Below are 22819 nucleotides of genomic sequence, written 5' to 3' on the forward strand. Positions count from 1 at the left end.
TGTAAAAGACAACCAAAGGCTGTGTTCAAGGGTATACCAATTAATAATACAATCTGCCCCGAAAAAATATCAAAACGTGTGACCTACGAACTAATAAATAATCTATTTGTAACACTCTATCAAATATTCTTGAGAGAAAATAAAATACTATATGTACAATTAAAAAAGGTACAAAAATATGTGTGCAAAAAATAAAACACCAGCTATGTCACTTAATAATGTTTGCATTATAATAAAATTCTATCTGCTATTTGCATGACAGAGACCAACATCTGCACCCTCCTCGACCGAGGTGTGACCGCAGCACTCCTCCTCCTGGACCTCACAGCCACCTTCGAAACAGTCTCCCATCACACTTTCTATGCAGGACTCCATGACGCAGGCATCCTCGACAAAGCCCTGGAATGGATCGGCTCCTTCCTCACCGGCTGAACGAAGAGAGTCATACCTCCACCGTTCAAATCAAAACCCTTTGAGGTCAGCTGTGGAATGCCTCTGAGATCCTCCAGGAGCCCCCCCATTCCAATCTTGAAGCCATCGTCAGGATCCACAGACTCAAGATCATCTCCTACGCGGACGACACCAAAATGATTCACTGCCTCACCGACAAACCCACATCTGCCAAGAGCAACTTTCATGATAGGATGAAGGCACTCGCCACCTGGATGTAGGACAGCTGCCTCAAGCTGAACTCAAACAAGACCGAAGTCCTCATCCTGGGCTCCTCCCCCTCTGCCTGGGATGACTCTTGGTGGCCCGCAGGACTCGGAATCCCCACATCCACAAACCACAAACTGAATCTCTGCATCATCCTGGACTCCTTGCTCTCAATGAACTGACAAATCAACGCCGCCTCGTCCTCCTGCTTCCACATGCTCTGCCTCCTTTGTAAGATCTTCAAGTGGATCCCCACCGAGTCAAGGAAAATGGTCACTCATGCCCTCGTCAGCAGCATACTCAACTATGGCAATGCATTCTACCCCGTCACCACCCAGAAACTCAAAAGAAAACTGCAGCCCGTCTAGAATACCTCAGCCAGACTCATCCTAAATATCCCATGCCGCAACTACATCACCAGCCACCTGAGAAACCCTCAGTGACCACCTGTCAACAAGAGAATCACCTTCAAGCTTCTCCTGCACACCTTCAAAGCCCTCCACAACGCCGGACCTGCATACCTCAACCGTCGCCTCTCCTTCTACACTCTCACCAGACATCTCCGCTCAACTGGCCCTGGCCACCGTCCCAGGGATCAGCAAGTCCATGGCTGGAAGGAGAACCTTCTCCTACTTCGTTGCGAAGACCTGGAACTCCCTGCCTCGACACCTGAGGCAATCCCATCACTGCCGCAATACAGGAAGGACTTCAAGACCTGACTTTTCGACTGAACCGCAGACCCAGCCCCCCGATCCAGCGCCTTGAGACCCTCATGGGAGAGTAGTCTCACTTTATAAGATTTTGATTGATTGATTGATGCCATTTAATAGCCCATTAAAATCTGTGTACCAGAAAAAAGTGCTAACCATACTGGTCAAAAAGCTTGAAACACTTCCAGAAATATCAAAGCTCAAAAACAATATTACAAAAAGGCAATTTTATTCCTCATCTGTATCCAGGAGGCTGGGCAGGAATTATGACAGTGATTAGGACGACAATAACTGGGAGTGATGATGTTTACTGGTAAGCACTCTGAATATTACCTCCTCCTCAGTCTTCCTCCTTCCATTCATAATGAAATGAGCATGTACCCAAGGTGAATACAATTGCTGAAAGTGACAATAAAATCAAAGACAACATTCAATACTGCTACACCCAGAGTGCTTATTATAAATGTGGAGTCACAGGTCCAATACTTATACCCCTTTCCGCCTTTGAAGTAAGAATACTTCAAAGGATATTCTTTGTAGTGCACAGATCCTGCCTTGCCCTGACCTGGCTCCTGACACACTACAGGGGGATGGAAACAGCTCTGTGTGAGGATAGGCACAGCCCTATTCAAGTGTCAGTGACAGCTCCTCTCAGGACTCTAGCTCAAGAAGTCCCATCAGCCTGGTGATGGGCCATCAGTATATGCAGGTCACACCTCAGCTCCCTTTGTATGACTGTCTAGAGTGAATTCACAAACAGCCCAACTGTCAGTCTAAACCAAAAGATTGTTCCATAGGCAGCGAGAAGCAAAACATGGTAACACAAGTAGATGATGGATGGAGCGCTGAAACTTTTCAGACACTCACCCCCAGTCACAGATCTGGGTTGAATCCATCATCGTTCTTTAGCTCACATTGCCACCTCAGTTCAGACCTGGCTATATGCAAATCAGTCTTGACCCTGTGTCTCATGGGAACAGTCCAGCCCAAACTGCCAAGCCAGGTTTTCCCTGAACTTGAAACAAGCATCCTTGGACTGGTTTCTAAAAGTGGCATTTTCAAATACACAATTTAAAAACCAACTTTACTAAAAGATGTATTTTTAAATTGTGAGTTCAGGGATCGCAAACTACAAAACTCTATCTATTCCCAATTAAAAATAACACATGTAAGAGGCTACAAGGCATCTCCAGTGATAACCTATGGGAGAGATAGTCCTTGCAGTAGTGACAAAAGAAATTGGCACTATTTCACTATCGGGACATGGAAAACACACTATCACATCCTACCTTTCACATACACTGCACCCTGCCCATGGGGCTACCTTGAGCCTACCTTAGGGGTGTAGAAAAAGGGAAGTTATGGTGCCAGGTCAATCATGGCAGTCTAAAACTGCACTTACAGACTCTGCAGTGGCCGGCATTTGACATGTTTGTAGGGCTACAAAGGTGGGTGGCACAATCAGTGCTGCAGGCCGACTAGTAACATTTGAATTACAGGAAAAAACATGCCACGGATGCTGGGTCTATCAGTCACTTTCACAAGTTCTGCAAAAGATAATGAGTGCTGAATGTGGACGAAAAGCAGACAGGCTAATTTAATGTGCTCAAAATGGAGCCTGACTTTGGGAGTTTACGACTGGTTATGCTCACTGCATATACTGTCCACAACCTGAGAAAGAAAGAAGAAAGCAGAACTTCGGAAGAAGGGCATTCTCCTGAGAGTCGAAGAGATCATGCAGGGATTGACATGACCTCAGAGATAGGGACAGCTCCATCAGATGATTACAATGAATTGACATACACCATCGGCAAGCTGATTCTCCATTGCCCAGGGGATCGGCTATTGATAGAGATAGGAGAATGTGATGTGCCCATGTTTCTTATTCTTCATCCAGCTGAGCTAATGAAAGAACACTGGAGCCTCTGAAGTGATTGACATAGGCTCTGGTCACCCTATTGTCTGTCTGAATCTGGATTGGCTGATTTTGTGCATGAGGGCAAAGGCTACCAGGGCCTTGAATAGTGCAACTAGTTCCTTGCGGATGGAATAAGTTAGCATATCCTACTCTGACCATAACCTTAGGAATAGAGACTTTGCCTAGACTAGTCCCACACCCCTGGCTACTGGCATCCGAGGTCAGTACAAGAGCAGAAGAAGGAGAAAGAGAAATCACTCCAGCTAAGTTGTCTGGATTCAGCCACCATTGAAACCTTTGGGAAATGACCTGATTCACTGGGACCTCAGCCTAGTAGTTCTTGAAGGAGGAGTTTCAAGGAGCTAAGAGGTGGTTGACTTGGGGTAGAGATGAAGGCAGGCCCAAAAAAACAGATGAGGCCCTGTCACCATATCTCCTTGAATAGTCAACCAAAGCTCTCCCTGTCGCTGAATGCCTCTGCAGTATATAATTCAGGGGGGCAGATCACTTTCTGTTGCCTTTGAAGAGAGAAAAATACTGCCTCAAGTCTGTAATGGAACAAAGCCGCAACAAACTGGAGACTCTGAGTTTGCTGCAGGTATAATTTCTCAATTCTCAAAAGGTCTTCCAATGTCCTGCACACCTGACTGACCACTTCTAATGCCTTGTAAGAATCACAGATTAACCTATCATCCAGGTAAGGAAATATTAAATGGGATGGCCGCTTACGTGGTATAAGCACCTGTTCTTGGAGTGAAAATCAAGGCTATTTAAGCTCTTATGATCGCACCATCCACTTTTTTGTCTGATGCATCTGAAAGATACGCGTCCTTGTAGATATTAGCATCCCCTTAAGAAAAAAAATCAACCAAGATGTCCATCTTAACCTGAGCTGGGCATTCTTCTTTAACCAATACAAGATGCGTCTTCCTACCAGAAACCTTGGAAAAGAAGATTTTTCCACATCCTCTCATTCTCTGGCCAGAAGGCTCCTTATTGCCATATGAACTGGCAGCAAATCTGGAACATTGCATCTATGTTGGGTAAAACCATCATCTTCATTAGCTGTAGAAGATGACTCAGCCAAAAAGACAAATTACAGCTGATGTGTCTAATAATCTCAGACAGGTCAGCTCCCTGGATGTCTCTGCCCCTTTGATCCGCCTCCTCCTCAGAAACATCAGAGTTGGGTTTTAAGGCAAGGGTTTCTTTTTAGGTGCAGAAGGGCCTTCATCACTGCCTCAACTGCCTTATTTTTCATCTGCTGCAACATGTCCATTTGTTGGGGATTAAGTATATTTGTAGATGCAGAGGCCTGGTGAACCTGAAAGACATTTCTTCTTTCTGAAGAACTGCATGTGAGTTACACCAGCTCGGGAGAGGTCACAGGCAGGCCGCATTCAAAGGAAAAATCACCCTGACACAAGGCATGCGTGAGGTGCTTTACAGCTTTGCCCCCTCCTAAGTAGGTTTATACAGGAAGTCATTTTGTGAGCCATTTTGGGAGGGGTGAAGCCAGGACTTTAAGTGGGGAAAAAAAAACTGGGGGTGCTCTAAAAGAGGCATGGCAAATTTCTTAAAGGGGTGTGGCCTATCTGAGTAGGGGCGCGGTCTAAATCAAGATAACTAGCATTGTGTGCTTAAGAAAATCATGAAGTCACATCCAGCAAAGGATAATAAAATAGGCAAAAAGGTATATTTATTAAGTATAAGCCATAAAATATCAAACACTTTAAAAAACAAGTAGAAAATATTTACATTACTTAGAAATCTATTGCAGGATTTCCCAAAACCCTTGAAGATATTCACTGTGTCTATTTTGCTGGGGTTTCTCACAACAATTTTCTTCAGCAGACCTTCTACCTTTTGCCAGCCAACTCTTTACATACAGCTTTGAGTCAAATGTTTCAAAAGGAGGACCATTGAGTTTTACCCATAAGCATGAAGAAATGGTCTCTACAAGAAGAGAGGCCCTTGTTGGACAAGCAATTAAGTTCATTGAGCTGAAACCCCTCTCGCAATCTGCATTACTTGCTGGCAGGGTTTCCATGCAAACTACTAACTTTTTTAACGCTTCAGAGGTTTTCTTTCCACCAACATCTTTAATAAGTCTAAAAGCTTGGATAGTATCTCTTGCTGGCTGCTGAAACTCTGAACACTGTTTCTGGAAATCTGTTTCACCATAAAGAAAGCATTCATCACCAGAAGGCAAGTTGCCTGCATCTAGCACACTGAAGCTGGCTATAAGTTCTTTCTCAGAATCCCGGGCACATAATTTATTGATATTTACAGACAGACTTTGGTAAAACTGGTTTTGATTAAAGTCAACAGAGTTACTTCTACCATGGAAAAGAGGAACATCCTTGAATTTGCCTTTGTCAACTGCTCTGAGCCGCAGAAGCAAACTCCCCTGGTGAGTCCTTCATTGCTCTAAATATACGTACTTGACTAACCAGAAGTCTGTGGGCATTAACAATTGTAATGTCCCTCCTCTGTAAGGAGAGTGATAAGTCTCTGAGCTCTTGAAGTGCATCACACAATACCCCAAATCTCTGATAAAAGAATAGGATATAAGCTTCTTCAAGAGACCTTCATACTTACTCCGGTCTCTTATGGGTCTGGATGGGTTTTAAGAAGCATTCTCAAATGTTTACACAATTCCATCAGTCTCTCTCTCTCTCAGCCAGTAAGTCTCTCCGTCAGTCAGTCTCTCTCTGTCAGTCTCTCTCTCTGTCAGTCTCTCTCTCTCTGTCATTCTCTCTCTCTCTGTCAGCCTCTCTCTCTCAGTCAGTCTCTCTCTCTGTCAGTCTCGCTCTCTCAGTCAGTCTCTCTCTCTCTGTCAATCTCTCGCTCTCTCAGTCAGTCTCTCTCTCTCTGTCAATTTCTCTCTCTGTCAGTGAGTCGCTCTGTCAGTCAGTCGCTCTCTCAGTCTCTCTCTCTGTCAGTCAGTCGCTCTGTAGGTCAGTCGCTCTCTTAGTCTCTCTCTGTCAGTCAGTTTCCATCTCTCTGTCAGTCTCTCTCTCTCTCTGTCAGTCTCTCTCTCTGTCAGTCTCTCTCTCTGTCAGTCTCTCCCTCTCTCTGTCAGTCTCTCTCTCTGTCAGTCAGTTTCCATCTCTCTGTCAGTCTCTCTCCCTCTCAGTCAGACTCTCTCTGTCAGTCTCTCTCATAGACAGTCAGTCAGTCTTTCTCTTTAAATAGCAGTATTTCTCTACTATAAACAGACACACAACTGAACCTAAAAATAGATATCTGAAAGAAACACGTTAGTTAGATTCCTTACCTTAGAATATCCCCAGGCGTCAGACTGGATCCGGAAAGATTTTTCGTCAGCAATACCATTGCGCGTCGCTAGGCGTCGTCTACGGCTCCGCGTCCGTCATCGGCGTCGTGAAGGCCGGGATGACGTCGTCAGAGTACTTAGACACCGCCCTCGCGCGCTGACGTCAGTTCTTCTTTTTTCCGCATCAGTAAGCGCAGATCCGGGAAGAGCATATCCTTTAGTCACTTTTTGACTAAACTTTTTGGACTTTTTTGGTTCTTCTTTCGAGTCGACCTCGACTCCTGGTGCCGGTAGGGATGCCCGGTTTCAAGCCGTGCGACGCCTGTAACCGACTGATGTCAGTTACGGATCACCATCGTCGGTGTCTCTACTGCCTTGGGGCCGACCATGATGCCCAGTCGTGCCCCGACTGCCGGGCCTTGACCTCGAAGGCTAGGCGGGAGCGGTCCTGCAAGCTCCTCGAGCTCCGGCAGTCGGCTCCGCGCCGCTCGAGGTCCCGGTCGAGGAGGAGGTCGAGGGACCGGTCGCGGAGCCGAAGTCATCACCGCTCGTCGGGTTCGAAGTCCTCGCATTCAGGTAAGTCGAGGCACAGTACAAAGAAGTCGAAGAGGCGACAGCGCTCTTCTGACTCTCCTTGCCTGTCGCGCGACTCGGCTGAGGGTTCGGGCGGCACCACCCGCGCAGCTCCGTCGGAGCCGCAGGAGTCCGGACGAGGTTCGAGACTTCCTTGTGGCCATGAGGAGTCTCGCTCTGCCATTGCGGCCTGTCGGCGCGCCATCGGGCCCCGCTTGGGAGGCCTTGCGAGCCGGAGGCTTCGGCCTGGCGCCGTCATCAACTTCGGTCCCGATGCCGTAGGCCCCCGTGGGATCCAGGCCAGGATCCCGGTCGACGCCGGTTGACCTTACGACCCCTCCGCCGGCGCCGACCCCTATGTCGTCCCCAGTTTTAGCCCTGGTCCGGCATCGGAGCGGCGCCGCCCGGCGCTGTCTCCGGCGCCGATGGTTGAGCAATTCATCTACCACCCGCCTCCGTCCTTGCAATCTGTCTACCAGGAGTCGGATGACAGGGACGACTGGGAGGGGTCTGAGGACCCTCTGGCACAGCAGTGCCAGTTTAATCAGGACTGGGCAGACAAGCTGGGGGATGCCAGTGGTCTCGACACTTCGCCTGACACTGGCTTCATCTCTCCTCCCTCCGTGGCTACAGAGGAGGGTGCAGCCTATTTTGTGGTGCTGCGCAGGTCTGCCGAAGCCCTTCACCTGGAGCTCTCTGCAGCGGCCGTGAGGACTAACCTCCTCACTGAGGTGCTTCAACCGCCAGTAAGCTCTTCGGAGCCTCTACTGCAGTTCAATGAAGCACTCACTGATGTTCTGATGGGCACCTGGTCCAAGACCTCCACAGTCACTCCTGTGGACCGGAACGTGGCCTGGTGCCACCGCCCTGCTCCGGGCGACCCCAGCTTTCTGTCAGTGCACCCCACCCCTGAGAGTCTGGTTATCCAGGCCTCTACGTCCCAGACCGCCTTCCTGTCCGCTCCTCCGGATCTGGAATCCGGATTTGGGATGAGACTATTTTCCTCCCTCAGTTTGGGGTTGCGGTCCATTAATACCACGTGCCTTTTGGACCGTTACACCCACTACTTGTGGGATACGGTGGCGGACTTGCTGCCCCAGTGTCCGGAGGAGGCCTGGACATGGCTTGCCCAGGCTCTTGCTGAGGGGTGGGATGCAGCACGGTACTCAATTCGATGTGGGCTTGACACCACGGACTCGCTAGGTAGGGCGATTGCGACGACGGTGGCGATTCGTCGCCACACCTGGCTGAGATCCACGAATTTCTCAGGGGAGGTCCAGAGCTCACTCATGAACATGCCTTTCGATGGCCGTCGCCTTTTTGGTGACAAAGCAGATAGTGCGCTAGAGCGCTTTAAGGACTTCAGGGCTACGGCCAAGTCCTTGGGCCTCTCGGCCCGCGCCCGAAAACTTCCGCTTTTCGCCCCTTTCGTGGCGAAGGAAGGGGCGCCCCCGCACGTCCGTCTAGCCACAGGCCGCAGAACCAGCCTTAACGCGGTTGCAGACGTGGACTCCGCCGAGGCGGAGCAGGGGGACAGAGAGCCGGTCAGCCCACATCTGCTCCCGCAGCATCTGCCTCAAAGCCTTCCTAGTCCGACCTTTCAGGCCCATTCTACGCCAGTGGGAGGCAGAGTTCGCCATCACCTGCTCCACTGGCGTACCATCACGTCGGACAGGTGGGTGCTGCAAATCGTCCGAAGGGGCTACTCCCTCCCCTTCGAGGCGACCCCTCCAGCCATGCCACCGCAGTACCACCGCATGTCGGGGATCACTTGCAACTTCTGCAGGAGGAAGTTACGGCTCTCTTGGCCAAGGGGGCCATCGAGCGCGTTCCTGGTCCAGAAGTAGGTCGGGGTTGTTACTCCCGCTACTTTCTGGTTCCCAAGAAGGGCAAAGGGGGCCTACGCCCTATCTTGGACCTCAGGAGCGTCAACGCCTTCCTCCGGAAGGAGAAGTTCAAGATGCTCACCTTAGCTCAGGTTCTGGCTGCCCTAGACCCTGGAGACTGGATGGTAGCGTTGGACTTGCAGGACGCATATTTCCACATCCCCGTCCTGCCGGCCCACCGGCGTTACCTGCGGTTCACGGTAGGCTACGAGCACTTTCAGTTTACCATGCTCCCCTTCGGCCTCACCAGTGCCCCTCGGGTGTTCACGAAAGTGATGGCGGTGGTCGCAGCTCATCTGCGCAAGTTAGGGGTTCCAGTCTTCCCCTATCTCGACGACTGGTTGTTGAAGGCGGGCTCGCTCCAGGCAGTCGTCTCCCACCTCCAGACTACGGCCGACCTCCTGCATTTGCTGGGGTTCTCCATCAACGTGCCGAAGTCGCATCCGAGTCCCTCCCAGAAGCTTCTTTTCATTGGAGCGGTTCTGGACTCGGCGCTGTTTCGGGTCTATCCTCCAGAACAGCGGGTTCGGGATATATCGGCTCTGAGTCCGATCTTTCAGCCTTTATCCTGAGTTTCGGTCAGGATGGTCCTGCGGCTGCTGGGTCTAATGGCCTCCTGCATCCTGCTGGTACATCACGCCAGGTGGCGGATGCGGGCTCTGCAGTGGGACCTGAAGTTCCAGTGGGCTCAACATCGGGGCAACCTGTCCGACCACGTCCTGATCTCGGAGGGCACTGGAAGACAGTTGCAGTGGTGGCTCACGGACCTCGATTGGGTCAGTGGCAGATCCCTCTCCCTCCCCCAACCTGAGCACGTAGTGGTGACATATGTGTCCCTCTTGGGATGGGGGGCCACATGGGAGAGGCGGAGATCAGAGGCCTCTGGTCTCCGGCAGAGTCCCGGCTCCATATCAACCTATTGGAGCTGCGGGCGATCCGGCTTGCACTGAAGGCATTCCTTCCCTCTGTATGGGGAAGTGTAGTGCAGGTGTTCACGGACAACACCACCGCCATGTGGTATTGCAACAAACAAGGCAGGGTGGGGTCGTGGACCCTTTGTCAGGAGGCTCTGCGCCTCTGGACATGGCTGGAACATCAGGGCATCACCCTGGTGGTTCAACACCTGGCGGGCTCTCTGAACACCAGGGCGGACGAACTCAGCTGCCAGTGCATGATGGATCACGAATGGCATCTGAACTCGGACGTGGCGCAAGCCCTCTTTCGGCAGTGGGGAGGGCCTTGGTTAGATCTATTCGCCACTGAAGAGAACGCACAATGTCATCAGTTCTGCACGTTGGGATTTCCAAGGCGGCACTCGCTCAGAGACACTTTTCGTCGCGAGTGGAGTTGCGGTCTGTTGTACGCCTTTCCGCCTACACCACTTCTGCCCAGGGTGCTGAAGAAGATCAGGCGCGGCCGGGCCCAAGTCATCCTTGTGGCTCCGGATTGGGCACGAAGATACTGGTATCCCGAGCTACTCAGTCTGTCAATCGATCCCCCGATTCGACTGCCTCTTCAGGAGGACCTTCTGTCGCAGCAGCAGGGGACGGTCCTCCACCCAAACCTGCCCAGCCTCCACCTCCATGTGTGGAGATTGAGCGGCGACAGTTGATGCCATTTGACTTGCCTCCTGAAGTCTGTGATGTCATTCTGGCAGCCAGGCGTCCCTCCACAAAAACGGGATACGCCTGCAGGTGGAACAAATTTGTGGCATGGTGCACAGCAAAGGCTGTGGATCCCCTTTCCGCCCCTCTTTCTGAAGTTCTCCTCTTTCTTCTCTCCCTGGCCTCAAGGGATATCTTTCAGCTGTTTCTGCCTTCTTACGGCTTCCTGATCAGCCTTCTCTTTTCAAGACCCCTGTTGTTGCTAGATTCTTTAAAGGCATTACCCACATGTTTCCTCCTGTCCCTTTCGTAATGCCTCAGTGGGACTTGAACCTGGTGTTAACCTATCTGATGTGCGCTCCTTTTGAGCCACTTCATAATTGTCCTCTTCGTCTTCTGACTGCTTTCCTGGTTGCCATCACCTCTGTCAGAAGAGTGAGTGAGCTCCAGACTCTTACTTCTAAACCTCCTTCCCTCTCTGTCCATCCGGACAAGGTTGTTCTCAGGAATCGTCCCTCCTTTCTCCCTAAGGTGGTTACTGCCTTTTGCATCGGCCAGTCTGTTACATTGCCCACCTTCTTTCCGCCTCCGCATCCCTCGAAATAGGAAGAGCGGCTCCACCGTCTGGACCCAAAACGTGCGCTCTCCTTCTATCTGGACCGCACGAAACAGCTCCGGGTGGACGACCAACTCTTCGTTGGCTACGTGGGCGCTAAGAAGGGGCGGGTGGTGCACAAGCGATCCATCTCTCGGTAGGTCGTTTTGTGCATTAAGGCCTGTTATTCCTTGGCTAAGAAGGAACCTGCTGTGGGGCTGAGGGCCCATTCCACTCGGGCCACAGTGGCTACTACTGCCCTGGGATGGGGAGTCCCTCTGCAGGACATTTGTCAGGCAGCAACGTGGGACTCGCTGCACACGTTTGCTAAGCATTACTGCCTGGACAGCCAAGTCCGGAGGGACGGCTTCTTTGGCCGTTCCGTTCTCCAGGACTTCCTGGTGTGATCTTGGTTCGCAGACCCACCACCGGGGTTGGTATTGCTGGGGTATCTATTCTAAGGTAAGGAATCTAACTAACGTGTTTCTTTCAGATGAACAAGTTACTTATCTTCGGTAACGATGTATCTGTAAGAAACATTAGTTAGTTAGATTCCTTACCGCCCCACCCATCCTCCCCATTCTGCGAACTGATATCTAGGGTTAAGGTCATCCCTTTCAGTGCCCTAGATTCATGGCACCAGTGTTGGTTTCTTGCATGGCTGTGCGTTCCTGGCGCGGAAAGCTATGTACAAGAACTGACGTCAGCTCGCGAGGGCGGCATCTAAGTACTCCGACGTCATCCCGGCGATCACGACGCCGACGACGGACGCGGAGCCGCAGACGAAACCTAGCGACGCTCAAGGGTATTGCTGACGAAAAATCTTTCCGGATCCAGCCTGACGCCTGGGGATATTCTAAGGTAAGGAATCCAACTAACTAATGTTTCTTATAGATACATCGTACCGAAGGTAAGTAACTTGTTCTTTTAGATCGAACTACGGTGATATATACACATAACTGACATGGATCGCCTGGTTACACGGCTTTTAGTGGGATGAAAAACCTGGGGGTTCTCTCAAAGGGCCATGACCAATAAAATTAAGAGCATGGCTTAAAAACATGTAAACAAAAATCTGTGCTTAGCATAGTGTGCCACCCTACTGGTATGTTGCTGTTTGTCATTGGATCCAGATATATCAGATACAACCAGTAACATTATACCTGCAACAAGTCAGGACTATTGGCTTTGCCAATAGTTGTTAGTTGCATAAAATAAATAAGCAACAACTATGGCTTTGTTGTATATAAATTATAATATTGAAAATGCTTCAGTTCTGAAAAGATGAGACTGTGTAAGAACTAAAACCAGTCTATTTGAAATTACATCAAAATCTTTGAGCAATGATGCTGCTACTGAGATGAGATTTGTTTTGTTCACCCTGAGGGCGAAAATGGAGACCCCAAAAGTTAGTTGCATAAGATAAATAAGCAACAACTATGGCTTTGTTGTTTATAATATATATCATTGAAAATGCTTCAGTTCTGAAATGATGAAACTGTGAAAGAACTTAAACGAGCCTATTTGGAATTACATCAAAGGCTTTGTGCTGCTGTTGAGTTGAGATTTATCTAAGGGCGAAAATGGAGACCCAAGTGGTTGTTAGTTGCATAAGATAAATAAGCAAAAACTATGGCTTTGTTGTATATAATATTGAAAATGCTTCAGGTCTGAAATGATGAGACTGAAAGAATGTCGATTTGAACTGACAAAGGCTTTCTGAGCAAGCAAAAATGGAGCCCCCGATAGCTACCCGTCTCAGCACCTGCTTTGAAGCACCTGGCCCACTAAAAGCCTTGCCTGGTAACTCCGGGAGAACAAACTCGATCAAAAAGTAAATTTAAGCTGATGATTAACTCACAGCCGGTTTAGAGTGTCACACAGAACTTAATTACATCAGTGTTAGTAAACATAGGGGGCATGGCCAGCCAGCCATCATGGCGGACGCAAATCTCTAGTGCTCCGTCCATCGATCCCCTATTATCCGTTATACTTCTCCTGAAAGTGCCATCTGCGGCATCGATGCCCAGGACCGGGCGTAGGAAGGTGCGCCGCATCTGTGGAATACTGTACAAAGGGGTCTGACCCGCTGGAGACGAAGCGGTGCGAGCAGCAAACGCACGGCCCTGCTAACGGTTGTGCCGCGCGCGGACATTTTGGGGAAGAAGATGGCCTCCCGCTGTGCAAAGTCCACCCTGTAGCTGCGGCGGGGTCTCCACCGGCGGCGTGTCTGGGTGGTGGGAGCGCTGCTCTGCCACCGGAGAACTGGTGCCTTGCTGCGGTCTCCCCTGAGGTCATCACCGGTGAGCTGGGACAGGCGAGGAGGATACGGTGCGCGAAGACGGGTGCCCGTGCAGGGAGGTGGAAGCTGAGGGCAGCGAAAAGGCCCCTGTACCGAAGCTTGGAGCGCCCAGGCGTACGGGCGCCGTGACAACAGCGGCGGAACCCCACCCGCACTCGCCTATTGCCCAGGACAACAAGCGCTGAGGGCATACCGCCTGCCCACCCGGCTACTGTGGGCGGCGCGGGGCTGGCAGCTGAGTGGCGCGAAATTGACCAGAGCTGCGGTGGCCACCGGGAGCAGATATCGGGCATCTCCCGAGGCCCCCTCGAGGCGCAGAGGAACACGGTGGGCAGTGCAGCGCGACCTTGTGTGGGAGCCTGAAACCTGAGAACTGTATGGAGTAGGCGCCTGCCTAAGAAGCAGCTGGCTCGGACGGGGTAAGAGGCGCCTGGAACCCCTGAAGAGCGCAGGAGAGTGAGGACTGTGGCAGACATAGCAGTCGGTCCCGGTGGGAGTGCCTGCAACACCGTCGCCCTACCAGCAGTGCGGTCTGAGGCAGAGCTGGGACCCCCGAGCCCTAGGGCCCAGTCAGTGACTGGGGAACTGCAGTGGCCTGTGGCGACGAGGTCAGGGGCCCCCGGAGAAGAAAGTCTGTGACACGCCGGTGAGGAGGCTCGGGAGGAGGAGCAGGCGCTGCTCCCCGTGGATGGCTTGTAGAGTCCTTGGCTGATGCAGGCGGGAATTTGTGGTATTTGAAGGACTCCATGGACGATCCCAACTGAAGCCTGCGAGACACGTACACAGCGCATTACCAGTTGGCCACTGGTAGCAAGAGATTGCTGGAGCGCCCTGCTCCCACATCATTCAGACACTGCTGATGCCACGCCACCGGCTACAGGAGACTTGATGCTGGCTGAGTCGCCCTCACTCAGCAGCAGGTGTGCCGCTGGGTTCGACTGCGCCAACGCCTCTGGCTACCGGAACATATCCTACGGCAGGTGAGCAGGCCTGGAAGAGGCGATCCACGGACCCCACAGTCTGGTACTGGGGATACTACACACCAGGGGTGCAGAGCGACGGGGCAGCCGCATACAGTACTTACCTGACCGCACCTCTTGGGCGATCTTCTCGGACGAGTACCTTTGGACTGTGACGTTGTTGACACATTGTTTTCTCTTATCTCCTGCGAATGCCCATGGCGCAGCAACGTGTAATGGGCCGGATACGGGCCAAGGCACAGCAAGGACACCTGCGGGCCACCAGCCTCAACCCCATGCACGGGATTGCGGGGGAGATGCCGGAACCAACGACCACAGCCCTGGCGGCCAAAATGGACTCCATCCTTGCGGCGGTAGATCAGATTGGTGCCGCACTGGACCACACCAGAACCTCCCTGGAGACCAGGATCGACAAAGTCACCTCGGACTTTACCTTGCTTCACGCAGATCACTGGAAGCTGGCCGACAAAGTCACTGCACACGACCAAACCCTGAAGGAGCTCCAACTTGTGATGCAAAACCATACAGCTGCACTGCAGGATCTGATAGACCGAGTCCATATATTGGAAGACCAGGCAGAGGATGCGGAAGGACGCTCACGTCGTAACAACATCCGCGAGGTTGGTCTGCCGGAAGGCCTAGAAGGTAGAAATCCGGAACAGTTCACAGAACGATGGCTGCGCGATCTTCTGGGAACGCTGTCCGCGCAGTTTGTGGTGAAGCGGGCGCATCGCGTACCAACGCAGAAGCCGAAGGCAGGTGCCAGACCACGCCCATTCATATTTAAATTACTCAATTATAGGGATAGAGATAAGGTGCTCCGTGAAACACGCAAGTTGGACTCCCTCAAAATGAGCGGCAGCCAAGTTATGCTCTTCCCAAACTACACTGCTATCGTGCAGAAGTGTCGGAGCAATTACATGGCTGTGAAGCGTCAACTCTGGTCCTTGGAGCTACCTTATTCGCCGCTGTTCCCTGCCCGACAACGTGTGGTCACGAACGACGGGACCCGCCGCTTCGACTCTCCTGAGGAGGCCTGGGACTGGCTGGAGGAGTCGGGATTGTGGACAGGCATGCGGCCCTCGGGCCCAGATGGCGACAACCCATCGAGCAGGAGACCGCGAAGACGACGGAGACGAGGACACCTGAAGGCCGGAAGCCTGGGGGCTACGGCTCCATCCCCTGAAAACATGAGGAAGGAACGGCAGGACGCGCTGGAGGCAGTCATGACCCTGGGATCTCCACACCTCCATGACCGACCAGACTGTTGCACGCACGCTATGCTGGTGACCAGTGGCTCCTCGTCCCCATTCACAGAAATCTCTGAAGATCTTGGTCTGCCAGTGATCACCTCACAAACTGCTGATGGCATCCTATGATGAAGAGACGACACAATGTACTTTAACATGAGCAGCTCACGCAAGTAGCACGCAGTTTACTGTACTATATAGTCTTGCTGGCTGGTACACATTCTTTTTTGGGGGGGCCTTGGGTTACACATCATACGACCCCCGCATTGCGACGATACCTTAGTGGGATGTCTGTCACCGGGCACAACAAGGCTACACTACTGGTTGCATACCCGCCTGACTCGACTGACAGACCCGCGTCTTGCTGGTTCCATGGGACGCTTCTGGAGCTTAGATAGATGGCACACTAATCACATTGACAATGCAGGGGAAGGCTATACTATAACATCACTAACACGCACCCCACATAGGCAACACATTGCCTTAGTTCAGAATTCGTTACAGAAGTTTGGACGGCCATTGCGAAATGACCGCCCCAGATGTTATGATGGTAACAGTTAGTTTTATGTTGTTGTATACAATGCAGCGTTCCGACACACTCATACAGGTCCCTAGCCTCCACGCCCTGTGAGACGCCTCATCCATGGCGTCCCTGTCGATCACCACAAACAGAAATGACATGAGCTGACATCATCACATGGAACATCCGTGGTATGTACACGCCTGCACGCCGCTACTCCATCTTTGCATATCTCCAGAGACACTCAGCAGCAATCGCCCTGTTGCAGGAAACACACATGACCCGGCCGGAGCTCGACAAGCTGCGCAGACGCTGGAGGGGACATATATATGGCACAACATACTCAGCGCATGCGAGGGGCACATTAATCTGGGTGAGAGCGGGCACTCCATTCATTTGCGAGGACACAGTGATAGACACTGATGGCAGATACACACTGGTGAGGAGGACACTTAATGGCCAACAGATATTATTAGGCTCCATATGCGCCCCAAACACTGATCAATCCACGTTCCTGGCGTGCTTGTCTGTAATACTGTCTCCCTACGTAGGGCTACCCTGGCTGCTGGGAGGGGACTTCAATTCGGTACTGGATGTGCACATTGACCGGTCCTTCCCGCCGCTCCGGACAACGATGGCGGCTACGAATGTGCAGGCACTCGCGGACTGGTTGTCACACTGGGCAATACTGGATATATGGCGTGTCCTGCACCCCACAGACCGAATCTACTCCTATTACTCTGCAGCTCACGGCTTACATGTGCGGCTGGATAGGCTGGTGGGCTCGCAGTCACTGGTCCCCCTGGTTGAGGTGGTGGAATACCTGGGAAGGACGCACTCCGACCATAATCCATTACGGCTAAAACTAAATTTGGAACCTGACCGCCCTCCCATACCCACCTGGCACCTCCAGCCTTCGGCACTAGAAGACCCCGAATTCCGTGCATCCCTGGAGACAGCTGTCCTGGACTATTTTGAACATAATGAGGGGACGGCGAGCTCCGCATTAGTGGAAAAGGACGCCCATAAAATAGCCATTAGGGGGCACTGCCTTGGGGCCACGTTGAACTTGCGCAAACAACTGACCATGGCGCTCACTCGCCTAGAATCGCAATTGCTCCAGTACGAACGAGACAGAGAAGGTGGGGGTAGACAGTCAGGCCAACTAGAAAACCTCAGGGCACAACATGCGGCTCTTATGGAGAGACTGCGCTGCCATAACTACGCTGCCCACGCGGCTCGCACACACACCAGAGCAGACAGAGCGGGTCGACTTTTGGCCTGGCTGTTGAAACAAGAGAGTAAACATGCCCCAATTGGAGACATACGCACACCGGAGGGCTCATTAGTTTACACACAAAGAGAGATACACAAAGTGATGTCAGACCATTATGCACAACTGTACCAATCCAGGGGGCGTTGTTCCGAACTCGACCTAGAGCGATTTTTCACATCCATTCAGCAACCAACGGCCTCCGGAGCACATCAAGAGGCACTTAATGGTCCCCTCACTCTAGAGGAAATCAGGGAGGCGATTGGATCCATGGCGTCCGGGAAAACGCCGGGACCGGATAGCCTGCCCGCTGAGTATTACAAGGCTTACTGGGAAGTTCTGACGCAGCACCTCCATACTCTCTACTCCACAGCCCTGACAGACCACGCGTTGCCCCGTCTATGCAAGAGGCCTACCTGGTGTCCCTACTCAAACCAGATCGAGACCCTGAAAACCTACAGTCATACAGACCTTTGGCACTCCTGAATGCAGATTACAAAATATTCGCTAAGTTATTGGCGAAACGTCTGGCGCCGGTGGTCCCCAAACTGGTCCACACCGACCAAAATGGGTTTGTACCCAAACGCAGTACATCATTGAACTTGCAGAGGTTCTTCCGCGTGGCGACAGACAGTTGGAGGGACTGGCCTAGAGCAGGGTGCCTAGTGTTAGACCTTGAGAACGCTTTTGACTGCTTAGAGTGGAATTATCTTGCGGTGGTGCTGCTGCGTTATGAGTTGGGCTGGGAGTTTCTACAAATGGTGGGCCTGTTATACAAAAAACCCACAGTCCGGGTGCGGCTAGGGCCATATATTTCCGATGCCATCCTGATATGCAGGGGAACCAGGCAGGGGTGCCCACTGTCGCCCCTCCTGTTTGCGCTGGCGATCGAGCCCCTGGCAGCGGCCCTGCGGGCAACGCTGGGAGATGGAATACCCCTTGGGGATGCAACGCACCAGGTCTCCCTGTATACGGATGACCTTCTGGTATTCGTGAGGGATGTGAGAGCTATCCCAGCTCAACTAGAACACATCTTGCGTGACTTTGCTGCCCTCTCTGGCCTGCGGGTGAACGCCAATAAATCCTGTCTTTACGCGTTTGGGGGGGACACTCAAGACCCGGGCTATGTTCTAGCCGGTACGCAGGTGCAGTGGAAGGCTGATACGTTCCGCTATCTGGGTATCCAGATCTACCGTCAACCGGCTGACCTCTTTGATGGTAACATGGGCTGTGCGGTGACGGCCATCAAGTCGCAAATGAATTTCTGGAAGACGCTTCCGCTAACAGTCACAGGCAGAGTGCCGTTATCTAAGATGGTGGTTCTTCTGCGTCTCCTGTATCATTTCGCTAACCTACCACTATATGTTCCGGCGGCCTTCTTTAATAAACTTGCTCTACTTCTTAGAGACTTCCTCTGGGGCAATGCGCGTGATAGGATAGCGCTGGCAAAGTTATACTTACCCACAGATCAGGGGGCCCTAGCTGCACCCTGTTTCGAACACTACTACTTGGCTGCACAGTTGCAGTGGATAGCCCGATGGCTCGTGGACAGAGGTCGAGATGACACGGCGACCACAGCTCCCCCCTCTCACTGGACGGTATCACCAGGCTTTTTCACCCGGCTGTTAAGATGCCAACGCCGGCTCCCCTCCTTCTAGCGGTGGCTTATAAATGCTTCCGCCGCTGCCTATACATTACCAGGGAACTAGTCCCCTACGCGCTGGCCATACCACTAGTGGGCTCCCCAGCGGGTCTGGGGTGCTCACATCTCTGGAGCTTACTGAGTGGCATGATGCCGACATACAGACCCTGAAAGATCTGTATCAAGATGGCGTGCTCATATCATATGAATCCCTAATCGAAGAACTGGGGCTCCCGCCAGGACAATTTTTAAGACACCGTTCACTGATCACCACACTAGCGTCTAGGTGGGGAGATATGAGCGAAGAGCAGAGTCAACATCTCATCATACAGTATCTACATGTTATGGGACGTGGCCGGCACTCAATCCGATGGTTTGCTGCATCCCTTCGCACACACGCGGCGATAAAACTAGACACACTCCGATGCAGGTGGGAGACGGACTTAGAGCGGCAGCTGGAGGACAGGGAGTGGGAAAAGATATTGAAGAGTTCCAAACGCATTCCCAGAAACATGCGGTTTCGTCAAATTCAATTGTTCATAATTCATAGGGCATACCTCACACCTGAGAAGATCAATAGGTATTTTCACCGCGTGGACGCGACCTGTCCCCGCTGTGCGGAGGTGGGGGCTGGACTGGTGCACATGCTATGGGGCTGCCACACACTACACACCTATTGGTGGGCTGTCGGCGAGACGCTGTGCGCATGTATGGGCCGTAATATACCCTTTAAATGGCCTACCTACTTGTTGCATCAATTTCGTAGGACCCCGGCCACAAAAGTTACTTCTCGTTTCCTTGACTTGGGGCTGGTGGTTGCCAAACGACTCTTAACGAAGAGGTGGAAGGCGCAAACCTCACCACACATAAAGGCATGGAGGTATTCACTCCTAGCGTGGGCCAAAGCAGAGCGAATTGCCATCATATGGGAGGAAACGCTGGGTCTGCATAAGACGCCCATGGCAGCGCAATGGGAGGGTTTGCTTCAAGCCCTAATACACACGAAGGGGGACAGCCTCGAGCAGCGGCCGGAAGACGAGGGAGATACCCCACACGCTGAGATGGGAGATCTGACAAGCACACCCTTATCCCATCACGCAGACACATTTATACCAACGCTTGATTAGGAGGGACACCGATATATGCGGAGGATGGCGTTGCAGTTCTGTGGAGAGCAGTGGGATGAGATGTGAGGGACGGAGGGGAACAGGAGATAGTAAAAATAAGAGGGGGGAGGCACAGGGGACAAAGTGAGGGGCGAGCAATCAGAAGTCGGACTCAGCTGCTGTAGTTGGTTTTTTGAGTTACTGTTTGGTTTCTAGATAACATCTGTGCGCTCACATGAGATGTATGACCTGTAACATCATGTATATGGTATGGAATCACATTACGAATGTATAGTAGACTTCATCTTTGCTGACATGACCCACCTTTTGCGGTTCAATAAGGAACTGAGAATACGATGCCATCAGTGTATATGGCAGGACATTCCAAACTCATAGGTGTGATCTGAGCGATACTGTCAAAAAGTTCTAAATGTGGCTGCAATGATATGATGAATGTTGTCTTTCATACACATGTAAACACTTTGAAAATAATAAAAACAGATTTAAACAAATCAGTGTTAGTAAACATAGGAAGAGCAGAGCAATGTGAAAGTAGATGAAAATGAAAGTCAGAGGGGTCTGTCTGGGTCGGCTTTACTATTGACTTGAGATATCTACTTACTTCTGAATTGTGCCTAAACATTTTCAATGCAGCCACAAGCAAAACAAAAATGCTCAATTGTAACAATATTTTCGAATTCTGGGGAACCAGTGGCGCTCAATATTTGCCTTTATTTCCCTTCGGAGGGCTGTTCAATCATTTCTATGCATACGCAGTGCTTTCTATGAGGGTGCTTTACCACCGCATATATAAATCAATACACAGAACAAGTCAGCTTTGGCAGTGAGAGTGTTTTGAAAAAGATAAATGGCGCTTTGCAGTGGAATGCGAAAGCTGCGAGGAAGGGGATTAAAAAAACGGCAATTAAAATACTCACGTTGCAGGCTTGCAGGCTGGGAGGGCAAGTCTTGTGTGGCTTCAGAAGGATCCTGGCTGCGGCAGCTCTGATGCGGAGGCAGGGTCCCGACGGTGCTGGTAGGGCTGGCGAGGCGTCACGAAGGTAAGTTTCCTTTTCACTGCTGTTGGATTCTGTTGTAGACCCTCGTCCCTCGCTTGCTTTAAGGCAGAGCAGGGTCACACTGGTTGCTGGAGAAATCTTGCTGCAGGCCATAAAAGCAGGGTCGTGCCGGTTCTAATCAGCTGTTGTTGTGCCGATGGCTGGCATGATGACGTAGTTGGCGCTGCGTGTTCAAAGGGAAGGGAAATCCTGAGAGAAAGTGTCTCACTTCAAAGGATTTCCACTCCTGCTACAATGACGTCACGCCTTAAGCAGTGCGCGTGCATGCTCACCCGAAACACCAACAAAAACCTGGACGTCTGGTCACCCTACCTTTGACCTTCGAGGCCCGAAAATAGAGCCCCCTAGAGACCCGTTATGAGGCCCCCCTCCAAAAAAAACTGGGGGTCCTCAGACCCCCACAAACCCCCCCACTGAAGGCCCTGGGTGAAGCAACTTTTCATTGTGTCAGGAATGACCAGTGAGAAAAGACTGACACTCATTTGGTTTTGTCTGGGACCAGGAAGACTGTGGAGGAGGTAATATTTTGTGTGCCATACAATATAAATAGAAATGATGTTGTAATATGCCCTGGTTAGCCATCTTATGCCAAGGTACTGTCTCAATATATCAGAGTATTGCTGAAATATGTTTTTAATAATGTGGAAGTCTACTGCACAGCATTTCAAATTGTGAGAGCTGATATCAAGATTATATATCCAGCTATATATCTTGGAGGCTCAGGCAGCCAAGATATCTCTCACCTTGGTACAATGGCCATGATGTCGGTTACCAGCTTCTCTATACCGCACACTTTGTGATGCACACAGACACCCACTAATACAAGTGCAAAGAGAGGCACACGCAAGCATGTACAATAAAAAGTTCATATGGGAAAACTCAGAAAAATGGGGACAGATTGAGGCACAAACTGAAGATGACATTCACACTCTCAGAGATATAAACACACATTCTCTCTCACGCTTTCTGCTCCACTCACAACACAACATAAGAGACACAAAAGTAACAAACGCTAATGCTCTCCAAGTTTTCAAGGCTTTCCCACTTCCTTTGTCTGGAAGCAGATTTGCTCACACACAATTGTTTACCATAGTGATAAATTATGTGTGAGTAAATCTCTTTAGAGTATAAATTAACATTTTGTAAATACCAAACATTAATTTATACTTATAAAACAAAATATTGGAGCACTTAAGTCAACTTAGGTTCTTAAATGGTGTCAGTGAGATAATTGCTCACTCCCTACTAATGGCTGTACCGAGGCGAAAAAAGGAGTACTATTGAGTCCGCTGGTTTTAACACCTATTTTTTCTTCTGTGTTACTTGAACAGAATTTGCTTCTCCACGTTCAGATTAAGTTAAGTATTTTTAGTTTCTTTTTATTTTATGTGTATTGTCATTCTCGAGCGGCTGATTATGTTTGTTTTAGCATGCCGCCTTCCCT

The 22819-nt window shown here is 51.0% G+C and overlaps 1 protein-coding gene across 1 annotated transcript in view; it reads right to left on the reverse strand.

The window, feature by feature from the left end:
• The window catches only part of FAM227B (family with sequence similarity 227 member B), a 3353280-nt gene that overhangs the window by 155157 nt on the left and 3175304 nt on the right, over nucleotides 1-22819 (reverse strand). The window lies entirely within an intron of this gene.

This window comes from Triturus cristatus, chromosome 3_1 (assembly GCF_964204655.1).
Source record: "Triturus cristatus chromosome 3_1, aTriCri1.1, whole genome shotgun sequence".
Taxonomy (NCBI): Eukaryota; Metazoa; Chordata; class Amphibia; order Caudata; family Salamandridae; genus Triturus; species Triturus cristatus.